Consider the following 15116-nt stretch of genomic DNA (forward strand, 5'->3'; position numbering starts at 1 on the left):
TCTGCCACCCCCATTATCCTATTTTGTCTGTGTCATTTGTATGAGAAGTGGAGCTCAGATTAATGGTCGTGTCTTGATGAATTTGTGGTAAAAAATTTAGATGTAAAAGTGAACTTGCAAAAGTTGCATAGCTTCCTGATTTGATTTAAAAGTGTTTCATTTTGATCATCTTATATTTCTTTATAATTTTCAAACGCTTTACAATTTTCACAAGCTGTGAACTAATTATAGGAGCAGAAAACCTGAACAGAGAAGAGAGACAGCTCCGATACTATATCTCTATCAATTTTAGGGGAGTATATATTTCATTTGCTGTCATTTATTTTGTTATTTGTTCATATATGTGTTCACTGAAAAAGTTATGCTTTTTCATTTAACTGAAGTTAAATTATTGGAAATGTCTCATCTCACCTCATCTGAATGTGACAGAAATATACTGAGGAAACAATTTCCATACATTTTACTTTGAAAACAGTACTGATGAATAAACATAGACCCAGAACTCATAGACACAGCAATGTAGGTCCTTATCTCGACTGTATCCCACTCCACTGAAATGAAAACATGCCATCCACACAGCAGGGATTCAGATTAAGGATCACTGGCAGTTCTCCCATAATGCATCACGTGAAACAAAAGACACAAAAAGCCCTCAGTCAGCTCCGTCCCACAGAACACCCGTCAGCTGCCTTTGACCCAACATGATTTTGATCATATTTGTCCCAGCGGTGTCGCTCTTCTGTAAACACAACAACCCCCAGTATAAAAAAGTATGAGTGGTGACAGTGGATACGATACATCCAGATACCAGACTGTGCAAGTCTCGTTCCTGTTGTGTAGAAAATTAATTATCTTAGAAGTTGTGAATTTATTTTCCATTAATACTTAATAACTATTCAATCACATGTTTTATATTTTTACAACAGAACGTGGTTAACACTGCTCCCCTATATCAGATCAAAGCTGCCTGGCTCAATGCGAGAGAACGTACGGTTACGTTGTAACCTTGGTTCTCTTAGTGAGAGACTATCTCTCCACCGTGAGGCCACTCGGAGACGCGTTCCGATCAAACGATCACCGGTGTCACATCTGCACAGCTGTTTTATAGGTAAGCTGTGGGGCGTAGCCGGGCGTGCCGGAGTGTCTTAAAGAAATATCCACACGCCACGACCAAGGGGGTGGTACCCCGTACATATGGAATATGTAACCGTGTGGAGAGATAGTCTCGATATGCTAGAGAACCTCCTACCATCAACAGTACAGATACTGTCGTGTTCATAGGTGTTTGAAAAGTGATACAATTTTGGTAATTTTGCCTCTCTCTGCATGACTACTGTGGATTTTAATCAGTGTTTTGAAGTGATTCATGATTGAAGTGTCGATTTCAGCTTTGATTTGATGGGCTTAACAAGTAATGTATGAACTGGAATCACAGCCATTTTTGCACTTTTTAGTTTTCCATGTTCAAAGTTTAAAAGTAATTGGACAAATCGTTGAGAAGCAGTTTCATGGCCTGGCTGATGCCTGCTCCCTGGTTCTTCTGTGACAAATTCAACTGATAAAAGGTGGAGTTTGTTTGTAGGACTTGCATTTGATAGCTTTTCAGTGGAATGGAATCAATATGAGGTCCAAAGAGGAAAAGTGTTAAAATGTAGCAGCTTGTTGATTTAGCCAAAGAACAATTGCAGTGACCAGCTCACCAACCAAAGGGCCTGAAAGACGACACAAGACTTCTTTTTCTTTTCTCTTCTTTTTGTCAGGAATCAAGTACAAAAACATTCAAATAATGAAAAGATGCACTGTGCAAGATTTAGCTTTTTTCTTCTTTTTCCTTTTTCTAGCTGCTTCCACCTGTGCTTGAACAATTCAACCAACAAATAGAAAACATGAAAAACACATCACGAATGAACAAATTATACTAATATACATGGAGCTGAAAATTCAACATAAGAGACCAAACAACCAGCTAAAATTATTTCAAAACCACAGACAGTATCTAAATCCAATATATAATTTACATATAATATAATTTATAAATATCAAATATATCTCAATTATATGTAAATTCTTTCACTGGTGGAGAAAAGCTTGTTCACATTATTGAGCCAAGTAAAGAAGACTACATGACGCAGGTGTATTACTCTCTACGATGAAGACACATCTTCATCAGTGGAACTGTGGAGGGTGCAAACCGCTGGTTACACTCAGGAATAGGAAAGATTGATTAGACTTTCACAGAACATTTAAAAATGCACAAATCTGAAAAGAAAATCTTTGGAAAGATGAAACAAAGATGAACTCGTGCCAGAACGATGGGAAGAGAAAAGTAGACTGAATAAGAGAAACAGCTCATGAGCCAAAGCACATCACATTATCCGTCTAACATGGTCACGTACAGCTGCCAGTTGAACAGGATCACTTGTGTTTACCGATGATGCTGGCAGAAGTGGCAACATGAATTGTGCAGAGCTATATTCTCTGATTCTCAGATTCAGCCGAATGCTGTAAAAGTAATTGAACAGCGTTTTGCCGTCATAATGAAAAATGACCCAAAGCATCCTGCAAAAGTAACCCAAGAGTTTCTCGAGGCAAAGCAAAGGGGTATTCTTCAATGGCCAGTCAGTCACCTGATCTCAACCCAGCAGAGCACTGCAGTTACTGAAGAAAAACGGCACAAATAAACAGAAGCTGAATACAGCTATGGTGAGGCCAGGACTGTGCTTTAGCAGCAATGGATAGTTGTTTACTGTCATGGTCTTGCACCTTGGTGCAATTAAAAATAAAAATTGTGGTTATTTCTCCTCACCTCAAGTACTAGAACTCTGGTGTTTTAACACACACAAACAGAAATCAGCTGATTGTAGCAAGTAGTTTAAAGAAATTTCAGAAACCACCTATGCAGCCCATTACCCTCCACACTGGAGAGAAATCACTGGAAAATGTTTGATGTCTTTGTTTCCCGTTTTGCAGGACTCTGAGAAAGAGTGCAGCCATTTCAACCTGATTATTGCTTATTGCATCAATCACGTTCAAAGGCTTAAAGAGATTTCCTGACAGTACAGCTTAGCATCTCTCCAGGAAAACAATGTCCAAGCTTGATGTCAGCCACCAAACCCCCATCATCTGCTGTCAGTGTTTCAAGTCAGGAGTCATTACTCTGTTAAACAGTGATCCACCCCCTGTAGAAAAGGGGGGAAACGAATAGCCTCATCAACACAATTATTTTTGTCTCTATTTTTTTAAAGCACCATGACAGCTGGAGATCAGTTGATGGAAATATTTTCGTCCGTTGCCAGCTTCAAAGAGGAAATCCCCAGTCAGTCTCGCTGCTGCAGAGACGAGTGCTGTCCGGACTGTTGGCACACAGCTGCAAACGTAGACGTCCCCTGAAGAAAGTCTATTAGTGAAATTAAACATCAAAATCAACAATTTTTTAATCACTAAGCTAAACCTATTGCACCTGTTTGTTCAGGGTCTGTTTGGTCACCTGTTGAACTCAGCATTCAGCGAGGCAAATGCTCCTTCCAGTGTCTCACAACAGGGGAAATTGAAAGCTGCATTCAGACAGCTGCATTTCACTTGATGCTGGGTTAGTAAGGTCGCAGAGGCCTTTAGGCTTCAGTGGGAGAGGCTGGCTCTGGGTTTAATGAGCTTGGAGCAGACCCAGACTTTTGGTGTCTTTCATCCTTGTAGCAGCCAGTGTAGCCAGTTAGCTCTCCAAAGCACCAACCCCACCTCACCCCCAGCAGCTGTCTTCTCCTTCTTCACATCTCTTTCTCTCCAAGCCGTACTGTCTCTGTACCTCTCTCGGTTTGTTTCTCTACCTGGTCGAGTTGTTTCTTCTGTCGGATCGGCTCAGCATCAGCTATGATTGTGTGCAGCTTTGCTCTCCTGCCTTCTGGCTGTCAATGCGCTGCCTTGTTTCCTCCTGCTTCTGCTTCATTAGCTCCAGTTGCCTTTGGTATCGGGACACAGAGGGAAAGAATAGTATAGCTGTTCACACGCAAATCCTGAATTTACACTACAGTTTTGTAAAAGTGCCAAACATAGAACAGAGGTTACCTCAAGGTTAGGAATGCATAATGGAGTAAGGTTAGAATCACCAGACCAAATGATCTGTTTGTAAATAATAATAAAAAAATCTATGTATTGACGAGACCTCGCAAAAGGCACAGATGTTGACAGATGTGGTAGTTGGTACAAAGAGTCAATATGCACAATTATGATTTTGATTTTGCTGGTTTGTTTGATTCATAAATAAATTCCTGTAACATAAGTTAGACTATAAAGAACAAATCTGAAAGAAGTGAAGTAAGACTGAAAAATATGAGATTGATGATGTGGGATCAAAGAGCAGGAGAGAAAAGTGAGGTAATTTTCCTCAGTCTAATAAGCCCCAACCCCTGTCTCTTCATTCATCTTAAGGGGGCAGTGAGGGCAGCCTGGTGGGGAGACAATGCCGTACTGATGTAGTTGAAAGAGCTAAAGATCTTTGTTAGTGCCCAGATCAGGTGTCCCGGAGGCTGGCTTTGCTCCCAGAGTGGGTTCTCCCTTGTACTCTGACCCGCTTACAATGGGTGGTTAGTGGGATGTGCAGCGACTCAAAGTCAAACACATTTTCTTTCCTTATCTCTTTACATGGTTTTCTTCTGTATCTGTTTATTGGCACCTGACTGGAGAATTAGAGGCAACAGCTGTTTATGAAAATCAACCAACTCCTACTATAAAACAACAATATTGAAAAGAATTCCCATGATGCACTGAGTGTGTTTATACACCTCTCTGCATTTAATTATTACTTGTTATTAATCTCTGTCTCTCCTCCACAGCGTGTCTTTATCCTGTCTTCCTTCTCTCACCAATCACAGCAGATGGCCCCGCCCCTCCCTGAGCCTGGTTGTGCTGGAGGTTTCTTCCTGTTAAAAGGGAGTTTTTCCTTCCCACTGTCGCCAGTGGGGGTTTTTTCTCTGTATGTATTATTGTAGGGTCTACCTTATAATATAAAGCACCTCGAGGTGACTGTTGTTGTGATTTGGAGCTGTGTAAATAAAATTAAATTGAATATTGAAGATTTTCTATCAGTTCAATTAAGACGTCCTACACTTGAACGTAAACCAGAACACTGCATGCATTTATGGCATGACTTGGTATTTTTAAAAGCAGTGATGTTTGTATGAGTCCAACATTTTGTTTTGTTTGTTTGCTTTTTGTATGGAGCCCAGTGAAGTTAGTTTAAAAAGCATGTGAGGCAATCCAGATTTATTCTGCAGAATAACATACATCCAAAGTCACAACGAACTGGCAAATGCCACAGGAAGAACAAGAAGAACAGATGGTCTGTGCCCCTACAGCCCTGATCTCAACATCATGGACTCAGTATGAAATCACATAAAGAGAGAAGACGCTGAGAAAGACTAAATCTAAAACTGCGGCATATTCTCCATCCTGCCAGACAAATACCAGGGATTGTTTTCGTCTTAGCAAAAAAAAAAAAAAGATTAGACTTGCCTGAAACTTTTGTAGAGTACATTCTCATCCAAGGATATCAAATACTGCCCTGCCCCTTCAAGAGAAAGCAGCAGTGACTCTACTTCCAGCTCCCTCCAGAGCTCCATCTGTAGGGCTGAGCTCAGCCAGCAGATGGAGGATTCTCCAGCAACTTGTAGTCACAACTTCTTTTTTTCTCCATGTCCAGAAGTGACTGTTTGAATGTAGATCAAATGATAAATTGAATGTTTGGCCTTAGCTCTGTCTGTGGAAAAACAGCCCAGCACAATCCCTGCATTGATTGCGATGCTACAACAAACCAGCTTCATTGGAGCAACAACTATGCTGACCCAGAGGGAAAGTACAAAGATACAGAAGAAAAAGACGAATTGGGAACCAACCACCACCTCTGATAGTCACTTAATCAACTGTATAATGTTGACATAATGGAATTAGCTTGGCTGTAGCCATGTAGTCCTGACTTATCATTTTCTTATGATGCTGGGGAAATTTAATGGGGATGAAGAGGGAAACGAAACACAGCTTATGGCCTCGTGACTGGTGGAGGGCTTTATGATTAGCACCTCATAACAACTGAAACATATGCAGCTTCTACACTTTAGCCAAAGAACACCGTGATCTTCTGTAGATAATGAAAGCAGAGAGCAGGAAAGGAAAAGCCTTTTCCTCTCATATCTCCAGCGGAAAGGTTTGGCAAAGAGCAGCCTCACACTTCAAAGAGCTAGAGTTGAATCCTTCATTGAGATGGACTAACCAAAACATCTTTGGAGCCGAGCATCTATAGTGCATTCACTGTGTGTTGGTTGACAACACAGCGTGCACACTAAAAAGAATAGCAGGTGGCCACTGAGAGATAGAGACGTCTAATTATGTGTAACTGAACACATGGCTTTAAGGAATAGTAAAGGAGCACACGCTGCAACAACCAACAAAAACATCATTATTCTGTTGTTAAATTAAGCAAGACGGTGAGGAATTTAATTGTGTCTATGCACCTAATATCACACGAATATGTATCATAATTTAAAATCAGTAAATATAAAAAGCATTTCAGAGGGTTTGATGAGTTTTTTGGATTTATTCATAACAAACTCAGAGAAAAGCAGAGTCCTTTCAGCCTCTTTCATACAGGTTACCAAGCGAACAGAGAAAATCAAAATAACAAGACTGTCTGACTACAAAAAGGAAGACAGATGACAGAGGGCATAAAGTCAAGCATGTAAGATCTATTCTAGCTGCATACATTAGAGGCTGACATGAATGAGAGACGGTGTGAAAAGAATGAAATAGCACAAATCCTTTTTAGGGCAGCAAAATGTCAAAGTTTACAGTCTGGTTTATCAGAGCACAGTAAATATACTCCAAAGTGACAGGGTGGTACACGGGTGCTGGGAAGCTTTGGAGACCACACACGTGAAACCTGTGGGAAAATGAACTCGGCACAGTGGTGAGGAAACGACCAGTTTTCACAAGGAAAACCTGCTGATGGTGATGCTTTTTGACAGGATGAAAAGTCAGAGCGTGCTGGAAATTCAGCAGCGCTGGTTAAAGAGAGTAAAGAGGGTAGGAAGGGAATATGACAGGATTTTTTCCCCCATTTCCGCTGGGTGTGGAAGAATGAGACAGAATTTGTTAGCGTCTTCAGAAAGACCTATTGACATCCTGTCACAGGACTGGTAGAAGGGTAATTGTTAAATTGAGAGTAAATGTGAGAGGCTGACAAGAGCAGGAGCTGACACCTGACAAATTGGTAGAGAGGATCTGAGAAGACAGATCATCCGTCTTTAATGGTAAGTCAGGAAGACGGTGGTCTTTTTGTAGAGGGCCTTTTATAAAACATGCAGACGCTTGTGCAATTCAAATAGTAACACGTGCACTTCTTTTAACTCTCCAACACATGTTTCGTAAAGTGCCACCTCACTCCCAGCCAAACGTAAAGCTGATGACAGGAGATAACGGTGTGTTTGCTCTTGTAGAACAATACAGGAAAAGAGGGGAAATAGCGAGTCAGTGGAGCACAAAACTCTTCCTTTGCGATCAGCTCTTGTGATAAGCCATTTCCTTTATTCTCTTTCCTGCTTCTTTCCTTCCCTCCATGTCAAACCAAGTCAGCCAACCTTGTCTCACCAATCTCAGCTAAGAAACGAAAAAATGTCTTTAAGTTGAGACCAAGGTGAGAAATGTGAAAAATGATTCAGGGTTATCTGTCAGGAGGTAAAAGCCTTTTAGAGGAATTCTAATGTGCTTTATAGAAATCAAGTGAAATTATGGCTAACGATTATCATTTATATATGTGATTATTTAATTATTATTTCATATTTAATATTATCTGTCTTTATATCCTAACCTTGATTAATCAGCTTTAGTTATACTAACAATTAATTAATATTTGGTCAATTTCATGTTCATTGTTTTTAGCAGCTTTACTTTCACTGGATTATGGCAGCTTTCAGTAAAAGGAAAAAGATAAAAACATACTGCAAACAGCAGAAAGACAAACCAAGCAGGTCACTATTAAACAAAGTCACTCATCCACCCACCCATCCACCCATCCTTCCATCCATCCTCTACGACTAAAACATTTCCCTAAGCAGCCAGTGGAGACCAAAAATAGCCAAAAGAGCTGGATATCTCACGGGGCGACCGTGGCGCAGGAGGTTGGGAAGCGCATCTGTAACCGGAAGGTCGCTGGTTTGATCCCCGGGCTCTCTGTCCTGGTCGTTGTGTCCTTGGGCAAGACGCTTTACCCTACCGCCTACTGGTGTTGGCGCGATATGGCAGCCTCGCTTCTGTCAGTCTGCTCCAGGGCAGCTGTGGCTACAACTGTAGCTGCTTCCACCAGTGTGTGAATGTGAGAGTGAATGAATAGTGGCATTGTAAAGCGCTTTGGGTGCCTTGAAAAGCGCTATATAAATCCACTCCATTATTATTATATCATATCCATCCTATGGCAGTCGTGGTTGTGATTGTATCGTGTCTTGCACCTGGACTGTGTATTTCTCAGAAGGACACAAACAGGTCTCAGAGTACTGCTGCTGCATTTCTGCAGCAGTCACAGTGAATGCAAACATAACTCAGCACACCTTTTATTGATTTCCAAGTCTCACTAATCAATACTTTCCTCCATAAACAATAAGATGATTATATGTCATGCGAGAGTTCTCTCACAGATCATGTTTATCTCAGCTTTTCATGCTCTTTCAGTTTTCTAAATCTTTTGAGGTCACTTGGACTAAAACATCTTGTTGACATTAAGAAGAGTTCATGGTTGACTCAATGACTGCAAGGTTCTCAAGTCCTGTAGCTGCAAAGCAAGCCCAAATCACCACCCGTCAGAAACGGTGCAGTCGCTGTGCTGCAACCATTTTCTCCAAACGCGTCGCTGTGTTTTACAGCCAGACGTCTCCTCCTCTTTGGTTTCATCAAAGGACATTGTTCCAGGAGTCTCGCAACATTGCAAATTTAAGCCATGCTGTTATTTTTAGAGGCTTTCTCCATACTTGTTCAATCTTTTTCTAAGTTCACTGTTGTGAACATAACTTCACAGGCTGACTGAGGCCAGAGTCTGAGACAGAGCTCTTGTTTTTCTGTTGGGGTTTTTTAACAGTTTCTGAGCAGTGCACAGTGAGACCTTGAGGTGGATTTAGTGGGATGTCCACGCCTGTAAATACTGCCAACTGTCTTTAATGTTTTTCAATGTGATTATTGTGAATAATCTTTCTGACTGTAGAACGATGGACTATCTGGAGTCCTCCCCTCCGAGTTCCTCTCTGATTTCTTTCCTGCTCCATGCGCTCAAGAATACTCCAGACCAGCAAACTAACCAAACTTCTGCTTTTGTAGAGGTGCTCACACTGGTGATCACTTAATCGAGTTGGTTAGCAGCACCTGCCTTTAACTCATTTAATTCCCATTAATTCCTAAGGTGCACTCAATGTTTCACACACAGAAAATAAGATGAACAAAGATGAAACCGTGTGATGTGTCATATCTTGCTCTGCATCTGATGTTGCACTTATAATTCTAAGACACATATTTGTGGTTGGGTAACTGATTTTTTTAAAAGCTCCACAGACCTTTAAAATAGCAAGATGACACAAACATGTCCCTAATGGTCAACATTTCAGTCATGTTAACAAGCCTGGAGAATATATCGAAGAGAAGGCTCCCGCACAACAGCTACTGCTTTTTCACCGCTGCTCTCAGACCCTAATCAGGCAAATGGTTTTTACCCTTTTGATCTTGTATTTTACACTACTAAAAAACCATTGAGTGACCAGATGTATTGAAGCATTAAGTCAGCAGACAATATCTTGATGGAGCCAAATTTCATTACAGTTGTGCATTAAAGTGAAGCACTGCTGAGAATGGCCTAAGTGGCTTCATGGGAAGGTGTTCTGAGCAAAGACAGGCAAGTAAATGTGAAATCATTTAAGTGAGAATGAGAAATGGAGAGAAAAAAGCAGATATTAAAGTGAGCGTGTCAGTTTAAAGCCTGATTAGCTCGGCTTGTGTGTAAAAGGTTCAAGAAATACACATGAGACAAAACGCCAGGTTGATAATACCAAGAGAACACAGCTGTAAGATGATGTGATGGGAATGTTTTTATTCTGAGTTTTCTGGACATTTGAAGGCTTTGATCTCTGATCATCCTCCTCTTCCTGGTGAATCAGCATTGGACCAATGTTCACACCGTCTGAACAGAGTCCCAGATCCACACGCACCCATTAGCAGGACCATAAATTACACGTAAATGTGCTGCGATCATCTCGTTGTGGTTTGAACTTTCTTTACGTTTGGTTTGGGCCAAACATATTTCGGTCTCTGTCAACATGGTAAACCAGCTCTGATTTTCCAGCTCTGATCTAGCAGTGCTACGTTCTCCCCACTCGTACACCACCCAAGAAAGAGCCAAAACTAAATGCTATGCAGCCATTTATTGACTTTGGCAGTGAGCAATGACACCATAACAAACAAACATCTAAAGGTCCCTAAGCTTCCCTATCAAAAACAATTTGCTTACCTAACGTTTAAAAAACAGAAGAAAAGCGAGTTCAACAGAAAAGGTTTCTCACAACTACAAGGCTGCAGTGGACAATGTATACAGTGAAAGGGTGACTACTTTACAAAGGTAATGTTAAAACCAACTTTTCTGATTTGATGAATTTCTCTGTGTTTCATTTTTTATCCACTTTGCTGTAGCAGTCGCCTTATCCCAACTATCCCAACTATTGAAAGTGCTGCTACATACAGATCTGAGGTCACTGCTGCTAAAGGAGGTTAATTAATAAAACTTTGTCTATTAGTTCAGTGAGACTGTGTTTGTCCATAATTGTGACTTTGATTGAAGTCAAAGTAGAAGTGGAATGATAGATTTATTTTTCTTCATGTACATTTGCTGAACAAAAATCTATTTTAAATTTTTCTGCACGTCCCTGTAACTGATGATAAAAAATAACAGTGTGTGTTTGTTAACTGTTAGAACATTTCTGTGATAATCGTTTTTCAGCACATTGGACAAATACTGATCCTGTTCCTCAACACATAACACGTTTAGACAGAGCTATGCTAAGAACATAGAATCAAATCAAGCAACAGCACATCTAAAATATACACTTCATTCGCTAAAAATCTGAAATCATATCAAATCAATGACGCGCACCAACATGTTCAACTTAAATAATAGAAACAAGTTCAGTGTGTAACAGTATTTGAGCCAGGTGATCGCTTTAAACCAAACGATTCTCAGCTCTTGAAAAGACAAAATTAAATCGATTCTCCAAGGCTGAGCCTCGGGGACTTACCAAAAAGTGCATTGTAATAGATAATGCTGCTACTGAGAATTTCTCAATTATAAATACTTGGCAAAATACTTACGTAGCCTTGTCAAAAAAACTTGACAAGAAGCTTGTCTGCTTGTATAGAAGCAAGAAATCTTTTCTCATGAGGCGCTGATGGCTTCATTTCATTCAGGTGTGCTATTAAGGTGTGCAAAGAGCTCGTATTCACAGTGACATGCTGCTGGCATTAGAACACTAATTGTCATGCAGCCGTTATTAATGTCAAAATGTCTGCTCTGTCAAAGGTCTATTGTGTGAATATTACATCAGACTTTCTCTCGGTTCCTGATAATTGAGTTACATTTTATTTCTATCAGCCACATGACTAAAACATGCTGATTCTTATAATCCCCAAGGTACAAATTCTTTTGTTGTTGTTGTTGTTGTTGTTTTAATTACCCCTAAAGTTAGTGCAGTAATAGTCCTACTCTGCTGATTGCACTGTTGTTTCTAAATAACGTCATTGTAAGAACACTCATAAAGGTTTCCTGTAATCTCTGTTGATGTAATCCTCTTTGACTCTGTCAGAAACACACTTAAGTGACTTGAATCACTGCCTGCTTGTCATGTTTAATGAACCTGACATCATTATTTAGGCTGTCGTGTAAATGTCTGCTTATGAATGGAATAATAAAACCCAATCTTCTACAGGGCCACCAACCGGTCGTCACACATCGCGCTGCACACTTAATTCAGAAAGCCCAGTGTGTGGTGGGTTTGATGGTGCTGGCTCTTCAGAGGCTGATGGTTAGTGAGTAAAATGCCTGAGGCGAGCCTAACTGAACACTTTATCCCTACTCTTCCTGAGAGGCAGGAGAGATAACAGTACAGCAGGAAGCTACCATGCTTATCAGTTCCTGAGGGCACAGTAGTCCATGGGGTTGAAGGCTAGCTGCTGACCTCCCGTGGTTCACGCTGCTGATGTGTGTGAGTAGGACTCTGCTCTAAAGCCTGCTGGGTTAACCCTGAAGGGTGGACATAAGTATGCCAGGGAAGTCAAAATCACAGAGAACATGTTGAAGAGGTCCTTGTGTGGTAGCTGAGAAGGTACCGGCAACTTCAGGACTTAGTGCATATTAGCAAGACTCAGTTGTCAGATGTTTAGATGTGTTCAGTGTCAGTGCTTTACATTATAGTAACGTGATCTGCTACAAGAACCTAAAGCCAAAAGATCCAAAACACAAACCACATCTTCATGTTTCAGACTTTAAGTAAACAACAGACTTGAACCCACATAAATGGCAACAGACAAATACAATTTGGCATCATAGCCCAACAGCAGAAGGCAACATCGTGGCTCAAGAGTTGGGAGTTCGCCTTGTAATCGGAAGGTTGCCGGTTCGAGCCCCGGCTTGGACAGTCTCTGTCATTGTGTCCTTGGGCAAGACACTTCACCCGTTGCCTACTGGTGGTGGTCAGAGGGCCCGGTGGCGCCAGTGTCCGGCAGCCTCGCCTCTGTCCGTGCGCCCCAGGGCGGCTGTGGTTACAATGTAGCTGCCATCACCAGTGTGTGAATGTGTGGATGACTGGGTGTGTAAAGCGCTTTGGGGTCCTTAGGGACTAGAAAAGCGCTATAAAAATACAGGCCATTTACCATTCACTTTACTTGGTAATAAGCCACAGATTTGGTGGCTAAACACAAACAGTAGTCAGTCACCAGCATATAATAACCACCTGTCAGCCTCGTCAGTTAGCTTAGCAGCTTCACTTTTTCCATGATAAAAATCTGTCGTCCATTTGATACTCAGAAGATTAACTCGTCCACATATTGTTTGACGTCGCCTCATTTACATCTAATTAAATGACTGAAATCTCCGCCGTATCCACAATAGTGTTGCGTTACATGGGGAGATATTAAAAGTAACTGACTCCTGCCTGCCTGCTGGGTGTAAAGCTCTTATGTCCTGACAGTAAAGATCTACACGCTTATTTGATTGTTGCATTTAAAGCGTCTTTAAATCCAACTTTATATAAAACAACACTCAGAACATTAACCACTGCAAGAACACGCTAGGTTTGGGTTGTTTAGCAGAACTCAGGAGACTGTAGAATGTGAACATCGAGCCACAGTCAGTGTTCCTCACCACTGGGAAAACAAAGATAAAGAAAGTCTTCAAACTGATCTTGAGCGTTGACTTAGTACAAGCTGGATGAAATCATAGAGCTCAGTCAGTGCTCTCTGTACTTAGATGGTAGCACAGCAGGTTTGTTATTGATCACTTTATCTTTCAGCTCTGACTCTGAACGCAGACAGTTTGAAATCAAAGTTCTCCAAGTTTAGTAAGAAGTTCAGAAGGAGTCCCGAGAAACACTGCTGTGTTGCCGATTTCCAAAACCACAACCATGCTCTACCAGCACGCGTTGCATACTGTGAGTGGTCAGCCACCCGCAGCTCCAATGCTGCATGCAGGTCTTTAACAGATCTCTGTAGACATCTGCAGGAAACAGAAACACACATGCAGCCTATTCACTGGTCAGCACAGAGATTCAATCAGTCGCGCCAAAGGAAGCGCAAATTAGTGTTGAGCTGTAAACAAGCAAACCCAACAATGCAAAGCTTGTTTCTTGAAATCTGATAAACAAAACTGCTCCATCCTGCTCCTGCCCGCCTACAGGCAGAAGCTGAAACAGGAAGCTCCAACCCGGAGGGCGGTGCACTGTTGGACGGACCAATCGGAGTCTGCGCTGCGGGACTGTTTTGATCACGCGGACTGGGAAATGTTTCACGTGGCCGCCAGAGACATTGATGAATACACAGACTCAGTCTGTGGATTTATCAGGAAATGCGTGGAAGATGTCGTCCCATCCAGAACAGTCAAATCCTTCCCAAATCAAAAACCCTGGATTAACGGAGATGTTCGCGCGGCACGGAACACCGCCTTTGCCTCCGCGAACACATCGGACTACAAACACGCACATTACCAACTCCGGAAGACGATCAAAGCAGCCAAACGTGAGTACAGGGACAGGGTGGAGCAACAGTTTGACAACCCTCGGAGTATGTGGCAGGGACTAAACACGATCACAGACTTTAGAGGGAAAACCAGCACACCGCAGACCACGGCCTCTCTGTGTGAGGATCTAAACGTATTCTACGCTAGATTCGACACAGCGAACACCATGAGACCGGACAGTGTGCGCACCGCGGATGACGTCAGTGCGCACACTGTGTCTGAGGAGGATGTGCGGAAGTGCTTCAGGAAGGTGAACGCATGCAAAGCTACTGGTCCGGACGGGATTCCCGGCCGCGTCCTCAGGTCATGCGCGGCTCAGCTGGCTGGAGTGTTCACGCACATCTTCAACCTTTCCCTCTCTCTGTCTGTTGTCCCAGCCTGCTTCAAAATGGCCACCATCGTCCCTGTACCCAAATCCTCCACCATCTCCTCATTGAACGACTGGCGACCTGTAGCCCTGACCCCCATCGTAAGCAAATGCTTCGAGAAGCTGGTCAGGGACTTCATCTGCTCTGCACTACCCGACTCACTGGACCCTCTACAGTTTGCATACCGCCACAACAGGTCCACTGATGATGCCATAGCCCTGACACTACACACTGCCCTGTCACACCTGGAGAAGAGAGACACGTATGTGAGGATGCTGTTTTTAGATTACAGCTCAGCATTCAATACCATCGTTCCCTCGAAGCTGGACAGGAAACTGCAGGATCTAGGACTGAGCAGCTCCCTCTGCAGCTGGATCCTTAGCTTCCTGTCTGACAGACGCCAGGTGGTCAGACTGGGCAGCATCACCTCATCCCCCATCACACTG

The 15116-nt window shown here is 42.2% G+C and overlaps 1 long non-coding RNA gene across 3 annotated transcripts in view; it reads right to left on the reverse strand.

Annotated features, from left to right (window-relative positions):
• Nucleotides 1-865: 865 nt before the first annotated feature.
• LOC146708555 (uncharacterized) overlaps nt 866-15116 on the reverse strand; it is a 53745-nt gene continuing 39494 nt past the window's right edge. Inside the window, exons 3-4 of one of the 3 annotated variants that reach the window (XR_014920978.1) lie at nt 3488-3956; nt 866-3386 (exon numbers count right to left, since the gene is read on the reverse strand). This is a non-coding gene — a long non-coding RNA (uncharacterized LOC146708555). Of the gene's footprint in view, nt 3957-15116 lie in introns of all 3 variants that reach the window. The other 2 variants (XR_014920977.1, XR_014920976.1) reach the window with 2 other exon arrangements.

Source organism: Copadichromis virginalis, linkage group LG6 (assembly GCF_057382275.1).
Source record: "Copadichromis virginalis isolate Kocher_CV1m ecotype Utaka linkage group LG6, C_Virginalis_male_GT1.1, whole genome shotgun sequence".
Taxonomy (NCBI): Eukaryota; Metazoa; Chordata; class Actinopteri; order Cichliformes; family Cichlidae; genus Copadichromis; species Copadichromis virginalis.